This window comes from Rhinopithecus roxellana, chromosome 16 (genome assembly GCF_007565055.1).
Source record: "Rhinopithecus roxellana isolate Shanxi Qingling chromosome 16, ASM756505v1, whole genome shotgun sequence".
Classification (NCBI taxonomy): domain Eukaryota; kingdom Metazoa; phylum Chordata; class Mammalia; order Primates; family Cercopithecidae; genus Rhinopithecus; species Rhinopithecus roxellana.
The window spans coordinates 85,008,205-85,031,601 of NC_044564.1; positions in this window are offsets into that span (position 1 = coordinate 85,008,205).

Sequence of the window (23,397 nt, forward strand, 5' to 3'; positions counted from 1 at the left end):
CAACAAACATATGTTTGGGATGTTGGGTGCAAAGGATGTGGAGATACCTGACTCTGCCCGAGGAGGGTGCGGTGTAGACAGGGAAAGAGGAGGTTGGGGAAGACTTCACAGAAGAGGAGATGTCAGGCCAGGCGCGGCAGCTCACGCCTGTAATCCCAGCACTTTGGGAGGCCGAGGCAGGCAAATCACATGAGGTCAGAAGTTCAAGACCAGCCTGACTGAATATGGTGAAACCCATCTCTACTAAACATAAAAATACAAAAATTAGCCAGGCTTTGGTGGTGTGTGCCTGTAATCCCAGCTACTCAGGAGGCTGAGACAGAAGAATCACTTGAACCCAGGAGGCGGAGGTTGCAGTAAGCCAATATTGCACCACTGCGCTCCAGCCTGGGTGACAGAAGGAGACCCTGTTTCAAAAAAAAGAGAGGAGGTGTCACCTGGGAACAGAATGTGAAGAAGAACCCTTAGTGTCATGCTAAGAAACTTGAACTTTTAACTCATCTAAAAAGAAAGAAGTTGTTGAAGCGCATCCATAGCATAAACCAGACCAGCTGACTTATACTACCGATCAAGCATCATTTTCAACTAGTTAAAGCATGACTCTCATACAACTATAGGATGAATACACATCAAATTTTATTCAACTAATTAATAAGGCATCCAGTAAGAATTCAAAGCTGGTTTTAAGAGCATCTGAGGGGCCCAGGAATTTGAGACCAACCTAGGCAACATGGCAAGATCCTGTCCCTATAAAAAAAAAATTAAAAATTAGCCAGGCATGGTGGCGTGCACCTGTAGTTCCAGCTACTTGGGAGGCTGAGCTGGGAGGATCATTTGTGTGCAGGAGTCGGAGCTTGCAGTGAGCTGAGATTGTGCCACTGCACTCCAGCCTGGGTGATAGAGTGAGACCCTGTCTCAAACAAAAACAACAACAACAACAGAAACTGGAGGCTGGGCACGGCTGCTCATGCCCGTAATCCAAACACTTTGGGAGGCTGAATAGGAGGATGACTTGAGGCCAGGAGGTTTGACGACTTGGAGCTGCAGTGACCTATGATCACACCACTGTATTCCCGCCTGGGTGAGAGTGAAGGCTTGTCTCTTAGAAAGAGAGAAAGAAAGAGAGAGACAGAGAAAGAAAGAAAAGAAACAATAAAGAAAACTAAAAAAAAAAAAATCAGAATAACATAACTTGATCAGACATACAAGTAGCTAGTCATGTTTCAAAAAGAGATGGAAGCCTAACTTTTGGGGTTTTCTACCTGAGAGAAATAATTTGTATCTCCACTGGACATAAATCTACAAGTTAATACTTAGCTGCATAGAGTCTGAGTCTTTAATTAATATTCCCAAGCAAAGTAAAATAATAGTACAACCTTCTATCCCTGGAGAATGAAATAATCTTTAGATAGGCTTGTTAGACAATGCTTTAGTATAGCCTAAAAAGACAGTCATTCCCTTGGCTTTATTTCTAAGTTTTGGATAATTTTTCCTAACACCAGAGCAACCTATTTAAGAGAGTTTTGTTTTTTAAAGTGAACTTAAGCATGATAGTGCTTGCATATCAGTGAATACTGCTAATTGTAGTCAGTTTTAATATTGTCATTAAGAGAGGGCCAGGCGCGGTGGCTCACGGCTGTAATCCCAGCACTTTGGGAGGCCGAGGTGGGCAGATCACAAGGTCAAGAGATCGAAACCATCCTGGCCAACATGGTGAAACCCTGTCTCTACTAAAAATACAAAAATTAGCTGGGCATGGTGGCACATACCTGTAATCCCAGCTACTCAGGAGGCTGAGGCAGGAGAATCACTTGAATCCATGAGGCAGAGGTTGCAGTAAGCCAAGATTGCGCCACTGCATTCCAGCCTGGCGACAGAGCGAGACTCCGTCTCAAAAAAAAAAAAAAAAAAAAAAAAAAAAAAAGGCTTGAAGAGGTTTACAGAAGTAAAGAGGCGTCTTGCCTGATTCCTGGGGTTGGGGTAGTTGAAGAGAGCAGCCCTCCCTCCACTAGAGGGAGGTTCACCTGCTGCCGGGCGAGAGAAGAGCCCAGCAAGAGGAGGCCGCAGCACCACAGAGAGGTCTTCAGGGTTATTCAGAAAGCAGCTAGCAAGGGAGACTTCAGCTCTGAACCCAGCCCAGGCCGTGGGAGTCCCACTCCCTGGCGTCTCTTTTACCCCGAAGTGTTTTGGTTAAGAGAGCAAGACATTCTAGACACTCAGTAATCAAGTGCAACCACACTAAGCCACGTTTAGAGCCACATTTTTGGATAACAGATTTATTAATGGGCTGGTTGAGAGAACTGGACCATGTGGTGTGTGGAGAAATTCAAAGTATTTCAAATCAATACTTGGTGTCCTTTCTGTCTGACTGCAGCGATGTGTTCAGTTACTCTTATGTTCCCTGTTGAAGATTAATTAAATAGAAATTGCTCACTAAAAATATAGTTTAGAATATTAAAAGACCAATTAATATCAATTTTTCTAAAAAGGAAGGCATTTATTTCAATAGGCACTCACCAGTCCAAATCCAATTTTTTTGTTTACTGATAAAGTTGTAGGTGGAATAATTGCCATAGCAGAAGAGAATGCACCTTATCTACACTTCGAAAAATGAGGATTGCCACATTTAGCAAATAAAAGTATGGTATCCCCAGTTAAATGTGAATGTCAGAAAAACAATGAATAATTTGTTTTAGTGTAAGTATGTCCCATGCAGTATTTAGGACATAGTTGTGGCAGGTAGAAAAGGGGCCAACAAAGGTGTCCATGGACAGATGTTCCTAACACTTGGAACATGCTCCCGCAAAAAGGATTTTGCGGATGTGATTAAGTTAAGGCTTTTCAGAGGGCGGGTCGTCCTGGGTGATCTGTGTGGTCGAAATGTAACCACAGCATCCTTAGAGGAGGCAGGCAGGAGAGCCAGAGTTAGAAATTGAAGGTGGAGGAAGAATGGACCAGCTGGAGGATGCAGTCGGCTTCTAGAAGTGTGGGAATAGGCAAGGAAATGAACTCTCCTTGGAGTCTTCAGAAGGATCGTGGCTCTCTTAGACACTGATTTGAGCCCCAGGAGACCCCAGGGCTAGCTACCTGCAGCAGTGTTAGATTAATTTGTGTTGCTTTATACCACTAATTTGTTACAGAAGCAATAAGAAACTCAGGTAATAGTTACACTAAAAGAACTATTTGTTGCTTACCTGAAAATCACATATACTTGGTGCATCCTGTATTTGGCCTGGCAATTGGACCTAGAACGCTGGAGCAGGAAGCCGCCGGCCGAGGTGGGAAGCACTGGAACAGCTCCAGGGGGTCCCACGCTCTCGCCTGGGGAGTCTCTCCAGATTCAGGCCTCCGGTCCCTCCAGGGAAATCTGAGGAGCCTGAGGAGCCGTCTGGCCTGGGTGATCACTGAGGCTCCCTCGCAGTCCGTGAGCCTCTCTAAGAAAGAGCCTTTTGCCAATACGAAATAAAACAACCAGCCCAATTAGCAAATGTTCACAGTTCAGACAGTTGCTGCCTCTGGGCTCTGTCCCCTCTCCCACCGTCCACTGCCCCCTCCGGGAGGCAGCCCACCTGCCAGTGCATCTGCGTTAGGCCCTGCCCAGGGCTGGTGTCCTGGTAGTTCTCCCTGTCTCCCCACACCCCCTCCTAACTCTGGGACAGACAACGCCACACGGTGCAGCATGAGTCTCCTATTGTGAATTACCACACAGAGGCTTAAGAAAAAAACTTACTTTAAAGCTCTGAAAGAAAATCAGAATTCCAAAGAGGGTTTTGTGGGCTTAAAATAAAAAGTGTCCGGAGAGCTGTGCTCCCTCTGGAGGCTCTGAAGAAGCGTCCCTGTCCTCTCCGTTCCCCATCTCTAGATGCCGCCTGCTCTCCTGGGCTCACAGCCCCACACCGCTCTGCCCACTGCTTCCAACAGCACATCTTCCCTCGTACGCTCATCCGCCCGCCTCCCTCTGGTGAGAGGCCTTGTGATTACAGTGGGCCCTCCAGGTAACACAGGAGAATCCTCCCATCTAATCACATCTGCAAAGTTGCCGTGGAAGGTAACATAATCACAGGTTCCAGTTATTCAGTCATGAACATCATTGGGGGACCATTATTCCACCTATGGCACCTACCTAATTCTCCCCTTCCTTCTAACAGAGCCATTATTTTGTTCGGGGTGACAATATGCTTGGCTAAATAATTTTTATTTACAAAGTTGCCTCGAAGCTTCCTGCAGTCATGTGACTGATGAGATGTTAGTTGACGTCCACTGGCCAATGAGAAGTAGGAGTCTGGCTTCCCAGAAAGCGGCTGTTTTCACAATTAAAAGATGGAGACTCACTTGGCATCTACCTTTTGTTCTCTCTCATGACCTCTTTATCCTCATGGAAAATGAACATGATACCTGGAAGGGCAGCCACTATATTGTGACCTCGACAATGAAAATCACTCAAAAAAGATGGCGAACCAAAAAAAAAGTGGACGAATCTGCAAAGAAAAGTGAACAAATCCATAATCCCTGAGACATTGTGGAAATGACTCCTTCGCTCCTGTCTGCCAAGCTCCAGATTTCTAGATTCATGAAAAGGGAGGAATTGTATTTATTTATTTAAGACAGAGTCTCACTCTGTCACCTGGAGTGCAATGGTGTGATCTCGGCTCACTGCAACCTCTGCTTTCTGGGTCCAAGTCATTCTCCTGCCTCAGCCTCCTGAGTAGCTGGGATTACCGGTGCCCGCCACCACACCCAGCTAATTTTTGTATTTTTAGTAGAGACGGGGTTTCACCATGTTGGCCAGGCTGGTCTCAAACCACTGACTTCCAGTGATCCACCTGCCTCAGCCTCCTAAAGTGCTGGGATTACAGGCGCGTGCCACCATACCTGGCTAATTCTTGTATTTTTGTAGACAGGGCTTAGCCATGTTGGTCAGGCTGGTCTCAAACTCTTGACTTCGTGTGATCTTCCTGCCTTGGCCTCCCAAAGTGCTGGGATTACAGGCATAAGCAACTGCACCTGGCCTGGGAGGAACTTTTAATTATTTGAGCTGGGTAGTCAGTTACATGCAGCGGAACCCAGTCATAACAGATGCAAGCTCTGTCTACATCTTCACTAATGGAAGCGTGCTCCTTGGGGAGCAGCAGGGGCAGCATCTGGGAATGTGCTGGAAACGCAGAATCCAGGGCACCCCACAGACCAACTGAACCAGAATCTGCGTTTTAACCAGATCCCCAGGGACTTGCTCTGTATGCTCCTCAGTCACCGCAGCTCTGAGCCCACAGAATCTGAGAGGGAAAGTGCCCTGGATGCCTCCACCCTGTGCTGGAAGACATGGCCTGTCTAGCAACAAGAGTACCCTTGGAATTTACTGGAAGAAACATCAAACAGTGGGAGGTGGGTGCAAAACTGTATATACAGTCGTCAAGTCCGCTTCTCACCCCACTACCACCAATTGCCCTGATTTAGTTCTTTTCTTTTCTCCCTAAAGTTGTATATTTCATGATTAGTCAGCCTAAGACTCCTACATCCATTTCATTCAATCAATACCAAAATTGATAAGAAGTTGAAGACCGGGTGAAATCAGGAAAAAGTGGAAAATTACCCCTTTTAAAAGTTTCTTAAAACTTTTAAAAACTTTTGGTGGTTTGTAAATAGACCTGAAATTTCTTTGATGCTGTTGGCCACCCAGATGAATGAAGTGCAGTATATAACGCCCCTGACTTACGATTCGACTTGGGATTTTTTTTACTTTAAAATTTTTTACTTTATGACTTTAACTCCATCGTAAGTTAAGGAACATCTGTAAATATATAAATCCACAGAGAGGAAGAAAGAGCCAGAGAGCCTTTCAACACACTGCATTTCTCATTTCCATTAAATCTCTCAAGTTATACATTTAATATGGACTGTAAATTGTGTACTCATTTTTCTTCAATGATTTCCATTCTGAATATTACAAAGAAAGACAGAGTTAGATGAAAGCCCAGCTACTGTTTCCTGGGGCCTGGAGGGAATGTCAGGGGAGTGAGCAGATCTTCCAGTTGACTTTGCCCTCTTGAAGACTGTGCTGGGAGGGTTTTAAAAGTTATTTTTTAAATACGTAAATCCAAAAGGTACATAAGCATATATAGACAGTGATAAGTCTCCTTTTCCTTCAGTCCCTCCCTCCAACTGCCAGATTTCCCTCTCTCAAAGCAACCTCTGTTTCCGGTTTCTTGAGAATCCTACCACGTGAGCACACTGCATGCTGGTAGAGGCTAAAACACGTGGCTGAAAAACAAGAGTGGAGTGTAGATGGCTCGGAATTGTTGTTGAGGGCATGCATTAAAATTAATCTTTGTCATCATCCAGTTGCTTTCTGTGAAGATCTTCTGCTGGCATTTCATTTTTCCAATCATAGATAAATTATCCGTCAAGTAAAGAGCCAGAGTTGCCACCTCCTTGTTCCAGAGGTTTAAGAAGATAACATTTATAAAACTCTGGGAGCATCTCAGAGGAAGGCTCCGAATAAACACAAACACTTGTTAAAGCTGCAGCCCTCTTCTATATAATTTACATTTTATCACTCTGTCCTCACCCCCAGCCCACTACGCACTTGCCCCAACCTCCTTGCAGCACCATTTAAGGGTGAGAGGTTAATAAGAAAGGGTGATTGATGTAAGGCAAGACTAAGTAGACTGCTTTGAGGACTTTTGCTTTGTTTCCTAAAGCTTCCCAACTCATCTCCTCTTTAAAGAACCTGGAGTTTTTTTCAAAAAGAGAGACACCTAATTGCATAAGTCAACTTTGTAGTTGTGTGGCTTTATTTAATAATTCAAATAATTTAAGAATATTTTCTTTTTTCAAAAATGGATCATAACTTACATACTTTCTTGTATCTTATTAATATGTTATGAGCATTGCTGTTGTGAACAGCTGTATTGATATAGCATGAGTATTTGAAAATAAGAAGTTTTTCTGTATTTAAAGATACCCATAAGGAGACTTGGTTCACATTTATGCAGTAAATCGATATATGCACGTTCAGGGCCTACTATGTGCTAAAACAAAAATGGACACCACAGAGATACCTCAGATGTTTTCCCTGCCCAGTACAAAGCCTTCGGTGACAAGTGTGAAATTGGAGGATGCAGAGGGCATTTTCTGGCACCTGAGAAATGAGGTGGTTTGCTTAAATTGCTGCACTTTAGGAAGACTTTTTTTGTCCTAGATCACTTTGAGTACCCCAGTGGTCTTATAGACAAACGAATAGACTTTTCTAAGAGATGAAAGCCCCCACATAAAGATTCTAGGAAAAAATATGAAACCATCTCTGGGAACAGATATAAAAATCATAAGTAACTAAAGTAGACAGAAGTAATAAACTGCATTTCCTTTTAAAATATAAAGTCTTCAATTGTAGAACTGTTGGGCAAAGAGCTGAATGATGGTTTAAGCCATATGAACGGCAAGTCTGCAGATCGGCTAATTATTGGCCGAAACGATAATTGCCCTGTACACACCAAATTAAAGGACACAGCCCATAAAGATAGTAGTAAGAGTTTATGTTTCCTTCTCCTTAATCTTGTACAAGCGCTAACCTCCTAGACCCAAGACATTTCTAGCAATTAGTGATGGGTTGAAGTTAACAGTGCTGACAAAGCCTTGGTCACTGACCCCTTCAGCTTGTCATTAACCTCTAAAACTGCTAAATAGGATGCAAAAAAAGCATTTTACCAATATTATTTAAAAGACTGTATGATATTTCATATGTAAATTTCCAATGTAGAAAAATATCTTACAATGTATATATGTGTGCAAGGTGGTTTAAAGGGTTTTTTAGGTTTTTATTTCCAGACTTTTCTTCCAGTACAAAAGAGTAATTTGAGGTAAATATTCTATGTATGTAGGGAAGGAAAACTATTACTAAGATCAGGCATTCCAAAATATTTTTCAAAGAAAAGGGGCATAAAATTCACTTTAAAAAACAGGAATCTTTGTTTTTGCCTGTTAGCACTTTGAATGAATTTATTGAAAGTTTTAAGGAGAGTGAAAAATTGGATCATAGGTTAGTGTCCTCTTGAAAATCGTAGCGTATGTTTCTCATAGTCTTAAAAGAACAAAACGTAAAGTATCATTGAAACAACACGTAGCCCCGTTTATTATTATAACTACAAATCATATTTTCACAGTAATTTGTTCTAAGAATTTTCATAAGAAAAGATATGAAGTCTCAATGGATTGTAATGTTGCTGACTCTATTCAACATGTAATAGGCTTTACTCTGATTTTACATCCTGAGTCCATAAAGCTTATTAAATGACACTTCAAAATTTCTCTCGATGGTGGAAGCTTTGGTTAAGTGAAAAAGCCTGTTGGGGTTTTCCTCCTGTAGTTTTCTAATTAGGGCTTCCTTATTACATCACAAACATTAATCACCACATTATCCAGTAACAGATCAGACTTACCCTATCTTTCAGATCCTCATTAATCTACTAGTAAAGTTATGGGCTCCATTAATATGGTTACATTTAGAATGTCTCCCCGAAGCACAGTACATCCATTACTGGGGTGGAATAACCCAAAAGCCATGTGTCTTACCCAGTCCAGATATGTTTTTGAAATGTCAGCTTCGACAGAGAAGTTTTTCCTGCACCCCCACATAGGAATCCTACAGAATATTTGCTTTATTTACTGCTTGGGGTACTATTTTAGCAGAAGATAAATTCTCCAAGCAGGATCAAGTTTGCATTTTGCAGAGATGGAGCCATCTGTTGTTGTCCAGAGCTTGGCTGTGTTCCATTTGGAATGCAGGGCCAGTCCCGGTTAAATAAAGAATGTGAACTCTTCCTGGTGTGATCACCCCCACAAACAGAGGGAACGCTGCAAGTTCCTTGCAATCCTAAACCAGCCAGCACTTCCTGAACACCTGCCCTGAACACAAATGTTCCTTTGGTGAGTGACAGTGAAAATGACAGGGCGTCAAGTTCACCTGGCCATGTCCACATCAATGAACCAACCTGGCCCGTAGACGCAGAGCCCACTGTGGTTCTGCAGGAGCGCACATTGCAGAAAGGTGCCTGGTGCCTTCACACAGTCTTCCGATTGCCAGAAAGGCATATCACTTTCTAGATTTAGGGAGTGTGGGCTTTTCTTTCAGAACTTTACAAAAAGAAGTGTCTACGTCTCTCAGCTTACCTTGGAGTTGAATTTATTGCATTCATGGCTGGATTTGGCAATTACTATTTGCATTCCATCCTTCCATAGAGTCGTATATAGAATGTAAGCAAGCCATTTCCTTCTAGAGGATGTAAAAATAAATAAACAATTACAATGTATGCTACATACATATGGCATTTATCATCAGACTCATTTAAGAGAACCTAGATAAATAGAAATATACTCTTTTTTTTTGGAGACAGAGTCTCACTCTGTCGCCCGGGCTGGCGTGCAGTGGCGCGACCTCAGCTCACTGAAACCGTCGTCTCCCGGGTTCAAGCGATTGTCCTGCCTCAGCCTCCCAACTAGCTGGGATTACAGGCGCCCACCACTACGCCCAGCTAATTTTTTGTATTTTTAGTAGAGACAGGGGTTTCACCATGTTGGCCAGGCCTGGTCTCAAACTCCTGACCTCGTGATTCACCCACCTCGGCCTCCCAAAGTACTGGGATTACAGGTGTGAGCCACCTTGCCCAGCCTAGAAAGATACCCTTAAGGAATTTTAAAATACTAGAAAATATTTTCCTGAAGAGAAACATGTTGAAGTCAGTGAATATTTTGTTCAAAATGTCAAATGACTAAGATAAAATTCAAAGATAGACAAGGTGAAGGAAGGGAAATACCAATAAAGAAAGTCTGTTAAACAAAACTTAGGAGACTTCAAAAAAACTACATTGCAAAGATTGGCAATTATGTATTTGTGAGCAGAGTAATGTGTTTATCACATTTTTCTGCAAAACAATCTAGTTTTGGAATTTGAGGACTGTGTTTCATTCTTTTTTCTTTTTTGAGACAGAGTCTCGCTGTCGCCCAGGCTGGAGTGCAGTGGTGCGATCTCAGCTCACTGCAAGCTCCGCCTCCCAGGTTCACACCATTCTCCTGCCTCAGCCTCCCGAGTAGCTGGGACCACAGGCACACGCCACCACGCCCTGCTAATTTTTTGTGTTTTTAGTAGAGATGGGGTTTCACCGTGTTAGCCAGGATGGTCTCGATCTCCTGACTTTGTGATCTGCCCGCCTCGGCCTCCCAAAGTGCTAGGACTACAGGCATGAGCCACTGCGCCTGGCCTGTGCTTCATTCTTGAGGTCAAGGACATCCTATATCATTTAGTGAGCTTCATGCAAGAAATGGTAAGGGAAAATGAAGTGAGCCTAGAACTAAATGAACAGCGTCTTGGTTTCAGATAGGTGCTTTTTCAGTCTTGTATGATATTCTTGTAGAGCTCATGGAAAACTGAGGCCTGGGTAATAGTACAGTTCTGTGGATTTATAGTTGATTAAACCAAGAGGTCACAGAGGCAATAGATCAATGTTATACGTCCAGGAGAGCTCTAGGGCTTTCTATGTGACTTTGCAACAGAGAAACATGCTTCTCAGATTTGTAAGGTGTGTAGAACTCAGGATTCAAAAAGATCTCTAGGCTTGGTGAGGTGGTTCATTCCTATAACCCCAGCACTTCGGGAGGCCAAGGTGAGAGGATTTCTTGACACCAGGAGTTTGAGACCAGTCTGGACAGTAATATGAGACCCCCGTCTCTAGAAAAAAGTTTTAAAAATCTCTAAGGACTGTACAGATGAATGAAAATCAACAAAATGAAATTGAATGCAGATAAATAAAAATAGAAACCTGCATTTAGGTTCCAAAAGTCCACTCTACAGTACACAACCTGGCGTCAGAAGTTTGTACGGGAAGACAGACACACACACATACAAACGTACCTTAAGTGCTTTAGTTGATTTCAAGGGGAGAATGAGTCGGGACTGTGTGAACCAGAGAATGAACTAGCTAATGAGATCTTAGTTTGTATTAAAAAAGGGTGGCATCCAGCTCAAGAGAAATCATCATCCCCACAGACACTTCCCTGGCCAGGCCACATCTGGAGTTGCAGTTCTGTGTGCCACCCTGGGGAGCCCAGGCTGGGCCGAAGGGTAATGGAGAACAGGCAGAGGTCAGCGACGAGGGAGGTCGAGGGGACGACTTGCAGGGATGCTGAGAGAAGCTGGCTAATGAGAATCTAAGTATTTGAAAGCTGGGAGTTTCCCTTAACAGGGGCCCAGGCTCATTTCTTCCAGGCCGAAGGTGGAATGTTAAAGGGGCTAAGAAAATTTAAAATAAAAGACATTCACCATTATGCCTCCTACCACTCCAACACAAGTAAAAAATAACCTGCTATAGTAATTAAGGGGTTTCTTCAACAAATAAGTGGCATAAAGAAGAGAAGGGGAACCTGGGATGGATTTTCAAAGAGCCTTGGAGACTTAATGAAATATATTCTGTGGGCTTTGTTAAATTTTTTTTTTTTTTTTTTTTTTTGAGACAGAGTCTCACTCTGTAACCCATGCTGGAGTACAGTGGCATGATCTCAGCTCACTGCAACCTCTGCCTCCTGCGTTCAAGTGGTTCTCCTACCTCAGCCTCCCAAGTAGCTGTGATTACAGGCACCTGCCACCACCCCAGGCTAATTTTTTATATTTTTGGTAGAGATGGGGTTTCACCATGTTGGCCAGGCTGGTCTCAAACTCCTGACCTCAAGTGATCTGCCTGCCTCAGCCTCCCAAAGTGCTGGGATTACAGGTGTGAGCCACTGTGCCCAGCCTGGCTTTGTTAGATCGTGATTTCAACAAGATCTACCTGGTAAAAGAAACATTTTTTGATATAATCAGGGAAATTATTTTGTAATAATAGCTTTATGGAGATACAACTCACATGCCATACAATTCATCCTTTTCACAATGTTGGGCACCATTCACCACTATTTAATTCCAGAACATTTTTATCATCCCAAAAGGACACCCCATAGACATTAACAGCCACTGCCCACACCCCTCACTCCAGCGCCTACTAAGCATCATCTTTTCTCTCTACGGGTTTGCCTCTTCTGGGCATTTCATAGAAATGGCATCGTGCAATCTGTGGCCTTTTATGAGTGACCTCTTTCACGTTGTCTAATACTTGCAAGGTTCATCCATGCTGTAGCATGTATCAGTACTTCATTCCTTTCCGTGGCGGGATACCATACCATCGTGTGGACAGACCACACCTGTTTATCCATTCGTAAGTTGATGGACATTTGGGTTGTTTCTGCTTTTTGGCTATGATGAAAAATGCTGCAATGAAAATTCACCTACAAGTGTTTGTGTGGACGTATGTTTTCAGTTATCTTTAGGATATGCCTGGGAGTGGGATCGCTGGGTCCTATCATAATGCCACGTTTAACATTTTGAGGAGCTGTGAAGCTGTTTTTCTGAAGAAGCTATGCATTTTGCATTCCCACCAGTAACGTGTGAAGGTTCCTTTCTCCACATACTCGTCAACACTTTATATTATGCCTTTTCTATTACAGCCAGTGTAGTGAGTATGAAGTAGTATCTCATTGTGGGTTTTTTTGTTTGTTTAGTTTTGGTTTTCTTGAGACAGAGTTTCGCTCTTGTTGCCCAGGCTGGAGTGCAATAGTGCAATCTTGACTCACTGCAACCTCTGCCTTCCGGGTTCAAGCGATTCTCCTGCCTCAGCCTCCCAAGTAGCTGGGATTACAGGCATCCACCATGACACCCAGCTAATTTTTTATGTTTAGTAGAGATAGGGTTTCACCATGTTGGTCAGGCTGGTCTAGAACTCCTGACCTCAGGTGATCCATCTGCTTTGGTCTACCAAAGTTCTGTGATTACAGGCGTGAGCCACTGCGCCCGGCCTCATTGTGGTTTTTATTTGCATTTATCTAATGACTAATAATGTTGAGAATCTTTTCACGTGCTTTTTGGCCATTTGTCTGTCTTCTTTAGAGAAAGGTCTGTTCAAATAATTTGCTTTTTATGTTGAGTTATTTTTTTCCTTATTATTGAGTTATAAGAATTATTTATCTGTTCTAGGCCAGGTGCAGTGGCTCACACCTTAATCCCAGCACTTTGGGAGGCCAAGGCAGGTGGATCACTTGAGGACAAGAGTTCGAGACCAGCCTGGCCAACATGGTGAAACCCTGCCTTTACTAAAAACACAAAAATTAGCCAGGTGTGGTGGCCCGCACCTGTAATCCCAGCTACTTTGGAGGCTGAGGCATGAGAATCACTTGAATCCTGGAGGCAGAGGTTGCAGCAAGCCAAGATTGTGCCACTGCATTCCAGCCTGGGCGACAGAGAGACTGTCTCAAAAAAAAAAAAAAAAAAAAAAAAAAAAACCAACTTATCTATTCTGAATCCAAGTCCTTTATCAGATATATGATTTGCAAATATTTTCTCCCATTCTATAGGTTGTCCTTTTACTTTCTTAATGGTACCATTTGAAGCATAAAATTTTTTAGTTTTGGGCCGGGCGCGGTGGCTCAAGCCTGTAATCCCAGCACTTTGGGAGGCCGAGATGGGCGGATCACAAGGTCAGGAGATCAAGACCATCCTGGCTAACACGGTGAAACCCCGTCTCTACTAAAAAAAAAATACAAAAAACTAGCCGGGCGAGGTGGCGGGCGCCTGTAGTCCCAGCTACTGGGGAGGCTGAGGCAGGAGAATGGCGTGAACCCAGGAGGCGGAGCTTGCAGTGAGCTGAGATCCGGCCACTGCATTCCAGCCTGGGCGACAGAACGAGACTCCGTCTCAAAAAAAAAAAAAAAAAAATTTTAATTTTGATGAAGTCAAATTTATCTAATTTTTCTTTCTTCATTTGTGCTTTTAGATTTCTGTAATTAGATTTTGTAAATAAGTTTTTCATCTATTAATTTAACGTAAATGTATGTTACTACAACTATGAAATAACCCTTGTGTTGTGGTTGCAGAAGAGATGTTAAAATGCAGTACACTTAATTTTATTAAGGTAAATTAGGACTGCCTCCCATAGTAAACATCCATAACCAGTCTGTTACAATTTTCAAATCCAGATTATACCATCAGTTCAACTATCACAATAATGTAGTCAAGTTTGGAAGGGAATGGAACTCCCTGAAAATCACTGTGTATAGTAATATACATCATTTGAAAATTCCCAGGCCGGGCGAGGATGACTCATGCCTGTAATCCCAGCACTTGGGAGGCTGAGGCAGGCAGATCACCTGATGTCGGGAGTTCAAGACCAGCCTAACCAACATGGAGAAACCCCATCTCTACAAAAAATACAAAATTACCTGGACTTAGTGGCTCATGCCTGTAATTCCAGTTACTTGGGAAGCTGAGGCAGGAGAATTGCTTGAACCCAGGAGGCAAAGGTTGCAGTGAGCTAAAATAATCTTCAACATAGCCTTAACAACTTGGTAAGGTCACGTGCCCTTCCTCCAGCCCCCAGTAGGAGGCACTAATTAGAATCTGGAGAAGTGAGAACATGTAACTTGGAAAAAAAAACAAAAAAATCAGCACTATTTATTTGAAAACAAAAACAAGGGCTGGGTGTGTTGACTCACACCTGTAGATCCCAGCACTTTGGGAGGCCAAGGTGGGAGGCCACGAGTTTGAAGCCCATCTGGACAACATAAGAAGACCCTGTCTCTGCAAAAATTAAAATATTTAGCCTGGCATGGTGGCATGCACCTGTAGTCCTGGCTACTTGGGAAGCTGAGGAAGGAGGATCGCTTGAGTCCAGGAATTGAAGGCTGCAGTGAGCTATGATTGATCTACTGCACTCTAGCCTGGGAGACAGAGCAATATCTTATCTCTAAAAAACAAAACAAAACCTCAAATATATAAGGTAAAATTCAGTAAATGTCTTTTAGGCTCTTAAGAAAAATGTATTAGAAATGGCAAGGTTTGGGCTGGGAACGGTGGCTCATGCCTGTAATCTCAGCACTCTGGGAGGCAGAGGTGGGCAGATCACCTGAGGTCAGGAGTTCAAGACGAGCCTGGCCAACATGGCAAAACCTTGTCTCTACTAAAAATACAAAAAAAAATTAAGGCTGGGCGCAGTGGCTCACGCCTGTAATCCCAGCACTTTGGGAGGCCGAGGCGGGAGATCACGCCGTCAGGAATTGGAGATCAGCCTGGCCAACATGGAGAAACGCTGTCTCTACTAAAAATACAAAAATTAGCCAGGCGTGGTGGGGGGTATCTGTAATCCCAGCTTCTTGGGAGGCTGAGGCAGGAGAATTGCTTGAACCCAGGAGCCGGAGGTTGCAGGAAGGTAGAGGTTGCAGTGAACCGAGATCACACCACTGCACTGCAGCCTAGTTGACAGAGCAAGACTCTGTCTCGAAGAAAAAAAAAAAAGAATTAGCCAGGCGTAGTCATGCACTGCCTGTGATCCCAGCTACTCAGGAAGCTGAGGCAGGAGAATCGTTTGAACCCGGGAGGTGGAGGTTGCAATGAGCCAAGATCGCACCATTGCACTCCAGCCTGGGCGACAGAGCAAGACTCAGTCAAAAAAAAAGAAGAAGACGAAGAAAAAAAAAGGCAAGGTTTTGGGAATGTGGTGAGTTTTCTATTTGTCCAAAAGAGACATGAGTTTAAAAATATTGAGAAACAGTGTAACACTGGATTCGATGATTCACAGTACAGAGTAAAATCTCAATGCTCCTACCCACCATTTAAAAATGTTTAAATGTCTTTAAAGAGTAGATACTTTCAGATAGTGTTGCACAAATAAGTAAATATGGAGTAAAACTTGGTTTCGTGTGATAATCAGTGTCCTCATATAAACTCAATTCCATAATCCCTGGGTCATTATACGTAACTGTACACTACAAATTACATAATACTTTAAATACCTGTATTAATCTTTTTTTTTTTTTTTTTTTTTAAGACAGTCTGGCTCTGTCTCCCAGGCTGGAGTGCAGTGGCACGATCTCAGCTCACTGCAAGCTCCGCCTCCCAGGTTCACGCCATTCTCCTGCCTCATCCTCCTGAGTAGCTGGGACTACAGGCGCCACCACCACGCCCGGATAATTTTTTGTATTTTTAGTAGACATGGGGTTTCACCGTGTTAGCCAGGATGGTCTCGATCTCCTGACCTCGTGATCCACCCTCCTCGGCCTCCCAAAGTGCTGGGATTACAGCCTTGAGCCACCGCGCCTGGCCACCTGTATTAATCTTAATTAAATCAGTAATTCATTGTCACATAACAAGTAGTTTTTTAAAAATAATTGCTATAACTAACTGCTCTGCCTTAACTTTGTTCTAGGAATGATTTTTATTTTCACTAAACTGAAATCCACATGGATCAAAATCATAATTATTTATATTTGTCCAAAGTTTCCAAAGCTGTATCTATTTTCTAGAAGAAGGTCAAGCTCTAAATTTTCATTTGTTTTGGAAGAGTATGGAAAAATCCAAGAAATGACCCTCAAAAGAAACATGAAGTAAAAAGTGAAAATCTTCTATTTTTACATAAATAATTATATGAGGCGAGACACAAATCACTTCCAATTAAATGTGGTGATTAATATATTTTGATTTTTGTTGTTTCCTGAAACCCCAGTAGAGTAAAATAAATTAAACATGCAGAAACCCAGAAGGAAAAAGAAAGCAGAGAAAGCAGCAGCAGAGGGGAGATCTCAACAAACTTTGGAAGTTGACAGGAAAATCAGTGGGTGGCCAGAAACCAAAACCTTACACTGCCGGGAAGATCAGAAGAAAGGAACAGATTTAAACTGCTCAGCTCAGGGACAGCTCAGAAATGGGAGGTATTGGGTAAGCACTTCAGAAGCATAGGTGCAGGGTGGAAGTAAAAGCAAGAAGAAAGTTGATGGCAGTTGTAAGAAACAGTCAAACCACCACGCTGCACTCCTCCCCTGGCCCCCCAAACGCTGCACTCCTCCCCTGGCCCCCCAAACAACCAGGAATTACTCTGCCCCTCCACCAGCGAAGCCAGGGTTGAACTATTACGGACTCTGATCTTTGGGCTACTCGATCTGATTTAGGGCGAGATAACATTCTGTACTAAAAACTCAAGTGGAAAGCTACACACTGAACTTGAGATTTCCAGCCACAACTCTCCCACTCCCACCATACCCTGTATCTGCTCAGATCCCGTTACACTGGCAACCAGGCATATACTCCCAGGCAGGAGCTAAGACAATTCATCATTACTGGCAGAAGAACCAGCCCCCTCCTCCCGATTTTGGAGATCCTGATATTTGGAGTTCTCCTACAAAAAGGCCAGGGACATCTAGCACCACCCAGTGAGACCTACTCATTGACAGGTTCCACCCAGGTAGGCAGAATTTCCAATGAGCTTTTAGTGCTTGGAACTAAAATATGAATAAACAAAATCATCGGAAATTTGAGGAAAGCTTTTTAGCATGGAAAACAAAAACGGAAACAGAAAAAAAATCAGAGGAAACAGATAATTAAAGGAAGAAGAAAACTTCAAAATTAAGATATCATATCCATGAAGAAAAACCGGATTGTAAACATGAACATTTAGAAAGCCAAAAAAGAGCCTTTGGAAATAAAATGTGATGGCAGAAATTAAAATTTTAACACAAGAGCCAGGCGAGGTGGTTCATGCCTATTATCCCTGCACTTTGGGAGGCCAAGGTGGGAGGATTGAGCCCAGGAGTGAGTCCAAGACCAGCCTGAGCAACACAATGTCACCCTGTCTCTGCAAAACATAATTTTTAAAAATTTAACCAGGCATGGTGGTGCATGTCTGTAGTCCCAGCTACTTGGGAGGCTGAGGTGGGAGGATTGTTTGAGCCTGGGAAGATGAGGCTTCAGGGAGCTGTGATCACCAACTGCACTCCAGCCTGGGCAACAAAGTGAGTCCCTGTCTCAAACAAGCAAACAAAATTCAACACAAAGTTCAGAAAATAACAATGATGAAATATCTCAATAATTAAAAGGAAAATGTCAATGAGGCAGAAAATTGGATGACAAATTATAAGAAAAGTAGAGCTTTATTCATTCATTGAATGCCTACTATGTGCTAGATACTATGTGCTAGATACTATGTGCTAGGTACTATGTGCTAGGTACTATGTGCTAGGTACCATGTGCTAGATACTATGTGCTAGGTACCATGTGCTAGATACTATGTGCTAGGTACTATGTGCTAGATACTATGTGCTAGGTACTATGTGCTAGATACTATGTGCTAGGTACTATGTGCTAGATACTATGTGCTAGGTACTATGTGCTAGAGACTATGTGCTAGAGACTATGTGCTAAGTACTATGTGCTAGATACTATTCACAACATGTGAGTGAGCAAACCAACAAAAGATCCCTGCCCTCAAGGCCTTTACATATTAACTGCAGAAGTCAGAAAATAAACAATAAACATAATAAATAAGGAAATTACATAATATGTTAAGAGATAGTGCTTTGTTCAAAAAGAACAAAAAAGCAGGGAAAGGGGATTGGGAGTGCTGAGAGGGTTTTGTGGTTTTTTGTGTTTTCCATTTTCTGTCTTTCTGTTTTGTGTTGATTTTGGGTGTTTGTTTGTTTGAGACAAGGTCTCGCTCTGTTGCCCAGGCTGAAGTGCAATGGCAAGATCATGGTTCACTTGTCCTCCCAGGCTCAAGTGGTCTTCCTGCCTCAGCCTCCCAAGTGGCTGGGACCCCAAGTACACACCACCATGCCCAGCTAATTTTTTAATTTTTTGTAGAGGCAGGGTTTCTCCATGCTGCCCAGGCTTTTTAATAAAAGCCATTTTAACTTGGGTAAGGTGATATCTCATTGTGGTTTTGATTTGCATTTTCTGATGATTAGTGATATGAAGCATTGTCTCATATACCTGCTGTCTATCTGCATATCTTATTTTAAGAAATAAAAAATATTGGCTAGGTGTAGTGGCTCATGCCTGTAATCCCAGCACTTTGGGAGGCCAAAGTGGGCAGATCACGAGGTCAGGAGATCGAGACCATCCTGGCCAACATGGTGAAACCCTGTCTCTACTGAAAATACAAAAATTAGCTGGGCATGGTGGCGCATGCCTGTAATCACAGCTACTCGGGAGGCTGAGGCAGGAGAATCGCTTGAACCAGGGAGCCACAGCACTCTAGCCTGGTGACAGAGCGAGACTCTGTCTCAAAAAAAAAAAAAAAAAAAAAAAAAAAAAAAAAAAAAAAAACTGGACAGGCATGGTAGCTCACATCTGTAATCTCAGCATTTTAGGAGGCCGAGGTGGGCAGATAGCTTGAGCCCAGGAGTTTGAGACCAGACTGGGCAACATGGGGAGACTTTGTCTTACAAAAATACCCAGGCATGGTGGCATGCACCTGTAGTCCCAGCTACTTTGGGAGGCTGAGGTGGGAGGATCACTTGAGCCTAGGAGGTCAAGGCTGCAGTGAGCTGTGATTGCACCATGACAGAGCAAGATACTGAGAAAGAAAGAGAAAGAAAGGAAGGAAGGAAGGAAGGAAGGAAGGAAGGAGAAAGAGAGAGAGAAGGAAAGAGAGAGAGAGAGGAAGGAAGGACGGAGAAATGTAAACTCTGAGTTAAATTTAACATGGTTATATAATTATATTTGGAGGAAATGTGTAGTTTTGTGTGGAAAAAGCAAGTATGTGGGTCTGTGTGTGTAAGAGAGAGAGCAACAGAGAAAATGAGTTTGTATATTTGTATATTGATATGTTTAAGTCAGTAGATAATATCTTTAATGGACAAACGGAGAAAGAACAGTATAAATATAGCATTTACAGATATGATAGTAAATACCAGAACAGCTAAGAGTTGAATATTGTTGTCTCTGTAGAGCAGAAGACTATTTTTATAGTAATTCTTATATTATTTGTTGTTTTAAACAATGTGCATGTGACTACTTTGAAATCTTTGAAACTTAAAAAGTAATATGGCTTATTTTAGAAATATAAAATAGAAATAAAAATGAAATCAATACACTGAGATTTTCTATTATATATCCTTGAAACCATTACCATTTTCTTTTTGGGCTTTCCATTGGACACTCTGAGATTTTCTTGGCTGGTGGAAATTAGATGATATTTTTGTTCATGCAGTGGTTGTCCTCATACTCATTCACCCCTCCTGATTTCTTAGGTGTATAACACCCGCTTCTTCCCCCTAAAGAGACCGGTCTTCTAACCTGAACTTACTACCTGACTACATTCCCAGTCCTCATTATGTCGATGTCATTCAGATATTTAGTTGTGTTTTCTTTGGTCCTATATTTTTCTTTTCTTTTCTTTTTTTTTTTTTTGAGACGGAGTCTCGCTCTGTCGCCCAGGCTGGAGTGCAGTGGCCGGATCTCAGCTCACTGCAAGCTCCGCCTCCCGGGTTACATGCCATTCTCCTGCCTCAGCCTCCCGAGTAGCTGGGACTACAGGCGCCGCCACCTCACGCCCGGCTAGTTTTTGTATTTTTTAGTAGAGACGGGGTTTCACTGAAGCAACAAAAACCTGTATCAAAGTATTTGATCATTGGCAGGGCACAGTGGCTCATGCCTGTAATGCCAACACTTTGGGAGGCTGAGGTGGGAGGACCATCTGAGGTCAGGAGTTCCAAGCCAGCCTGGCCAACATGGCAAAACACTGTCTCTACTAAAAATTCAAAATAAATTAGTCGGGCATGGTGGGGTGTGCCTATAATCCCAGCTACTTGGGAGGCTGAGGCGGGAGAATCACTTGAACCCTGGAGGCAGATGTTGCAGTGACCGGAGATCGCACCACTGCTTTGTAGACTGGGCGACAGAGCAAGACTCCGTCTCAAAAGAAACAAACAAAAAAAAAGCAAAGTATTTGATCATTGCTACTTCCTGTCTCATTTGCAGTACCTTTTTCAATATGTTTACCATCTTCTTTAACTTTTTTTTTTTTTTTTTTTTTTTTTTTTTTTTTTTTTTTACCATGGGTAGTGCTTGGTTTATTAGTATTAAAAACAGTTCTTATGTACATAACAAGTTGATGTAAAGGCACTCTTTAGGCTGGGTGCGGTGGCTCACACCTGTAATCCCAGTACTTTGGGAGGTCGAGACTGGCCAATCACTTGAGGTCAGGAGTTCAAGACCAGCCTGGCCCACGTGGTGAAACCCCGACTCTACTAAAAATACAAAAATTAGTGGGACATGGTGGCGGGCACCTGTAATCCCAGCTACTCGGGTGACTGAGACTCGAGAATCATTTTTGGCACAAGAATCATTTTTGGCACGAGAATCATTTGAACCTGGGAGGCAGAGGTTGCAGTGAGCCAAGATTGCACCACTGCACTCCAGCCTGGGTGACAGGGCGAGGCTCCGTCTCACAAAATAAAAATAAAAATAAATAGAAGTTAAAGTATGGATTACATGGAACTGTTTTTCCTGGAAGCACTTCAGTGACAAATGTGCCACAATGAAGATATCAAACACGAAAGACGGGGCTGGGCAGGAACAGGGATCCTCATGGCAGCTTCTGATCCGCAGGTGGAAGGTGGCACATGCCCGCAAGTGAGTACAGAAGTGAATTCCCGCTAAAACCCAGGGGTGCACAATGTGTAGACGTGTTAGAATACCAACAAGATTCAGCTGCAAAGTAAACCCTGCATCGCGGCTAAGCCACGAGGCTGAGTTGTGAATCTTGGGGGACTGATGAAAGTTCGCTGGACAATTACAGTGTAAACATCATGACCCGTCAGTCCCTACCACTGCTTCCCTCTCTACAGCAGCCACGGGCACCGCGGCGGCCTCAGAGCGGAAGGCACAGGACACCACCAGGGAGGCATCGCGGGGCGTCGACACCGAGAAGCTGAGGCCACCGCCTTGAGCCACGCCACGTGCAGGAGCGGGCCCTGCGCGTTCGGCCCGGGAGGCGGCCCGCAGAAACCGTCCAAAGGGCTGGCCTTGTTGTTGGGGCACACCTCCGACGGGGCGCCAGTTTCTGGAGGGCAGGTGTGGGCAAGGCTTAGCCCCAGCACCGGGCTTTGCACATCATCTGTGCCCAAGGTGTTTAGGGACCAAAGTTCTAAGCAGCGCTTATTGGTGTGCGCGAATCAAGGAAGGGAATTTTAAAATGCACACGTTGTATTATCCTTTTGAACCATGATTTAAAATGAAGAACAGTAACTCCATATAAAAAGAAGTGTATTGCCAGGCGCGGTGGCTCACGCCTGTAATCCCAGCACTTTGGGAGGCCGAGGCGGGCGAATCACCTGAGGTCAGGAGTTCAGGACCAGCCTGACCAACATGGTGAAACCCCATCTCTACAAAAATGCAAAAAGTAGCCGGGCGTGGTGGCAAGCGCCTGTAGTCCCAGCTACTCGGGAGGCTGAGGCAGGAGAATCGCTGGGACCTGGGAGGCGGAGGTGGCAGTGAGCCGAGACTGCGCCATTGCACTCCAGCCTGGGCAAGAGAGCAAGACTCCATCTCAAAAAAGGAAAGAAAAGAAAGAAGTTTATTTAGCTGTTAGAGTCATCTAGTGATTGAACAAGATTGGACATGAATCCACCCAGGCCCGGGGCTCCGCTGCACAGCAGCCACCGCGGACATGCGCGGATTTCACCTGCAGCAGGAAGCGGTCAGTGTGCTAGCCGGCCTTTGTGCTTCCAAACGTTTTTCCAACAGACGGCTGTGGCTGCAGTTTTCAGAAGATGTGCTGTGGCCTCCACGGACCAGCGTGGTGGGGAGGGACCCTTTGTATAGAAAGTGCTGTCCTGGGAGCCGTCCGCAAAGCGGGCAGCTGCGGCCTTCGATCCTCGAGCTCCCATGGCGCCCACAACCAGACTTCTTCCCCAGCAATCAGCCAGAAAGCGTCCTCTGAGTCTCTCTGCACCTGGCTGTGATGATAAGAACCAAATGTTTGCTGATCTAAGCCGTGTATGCAGAACACAGAAGACTGCAGTTTAGGAACACCCTACAAAATCGTCTTTTCCAAAACCAGGGCGCTGGGAGCCGGGGTGCAGTCCTGCCTTTCGCGCCCGGAGAACCGCCTCCGCCTCCGGAGAGAGTCCGTCCCCGTGAGGGCCGCTCCCAGCTCCCAGCCCCCAGCCCCGGTCCCCGTCTGAAGACAGCTGTTCCGGGAACGCGAGAACAGCGTCCAACTGGAGATCAGGAAGTTTTGTCTGAAAAGGCCAAGGGGCGGCGTGCGCGCGGAGCCCGGCACAGGGGCGCGGACTGAGCGGGAGCGCGGGCGCAGCCCTGGAGCGACGGCGGCAGAGTCTCCGCCAGAGGCCGCGAGGGGCCCAGTCGGCCGCCAAAGGTGCCTCTGGCCAGAGGTGGCGCAGCGCGCCCCGAGGCAGGAGGCGCGGGGGCCTTTCACGGGGGCTGCGGGAGCCGGCGCTTCCCAGCCCCAGCCCGGCAGCTGAGAGCGGCTCTAGCGCCCAGGCCGACTGCGCCCTGCCCGGGAGCCTCTGCGCCCAGCGCAGCCCGAG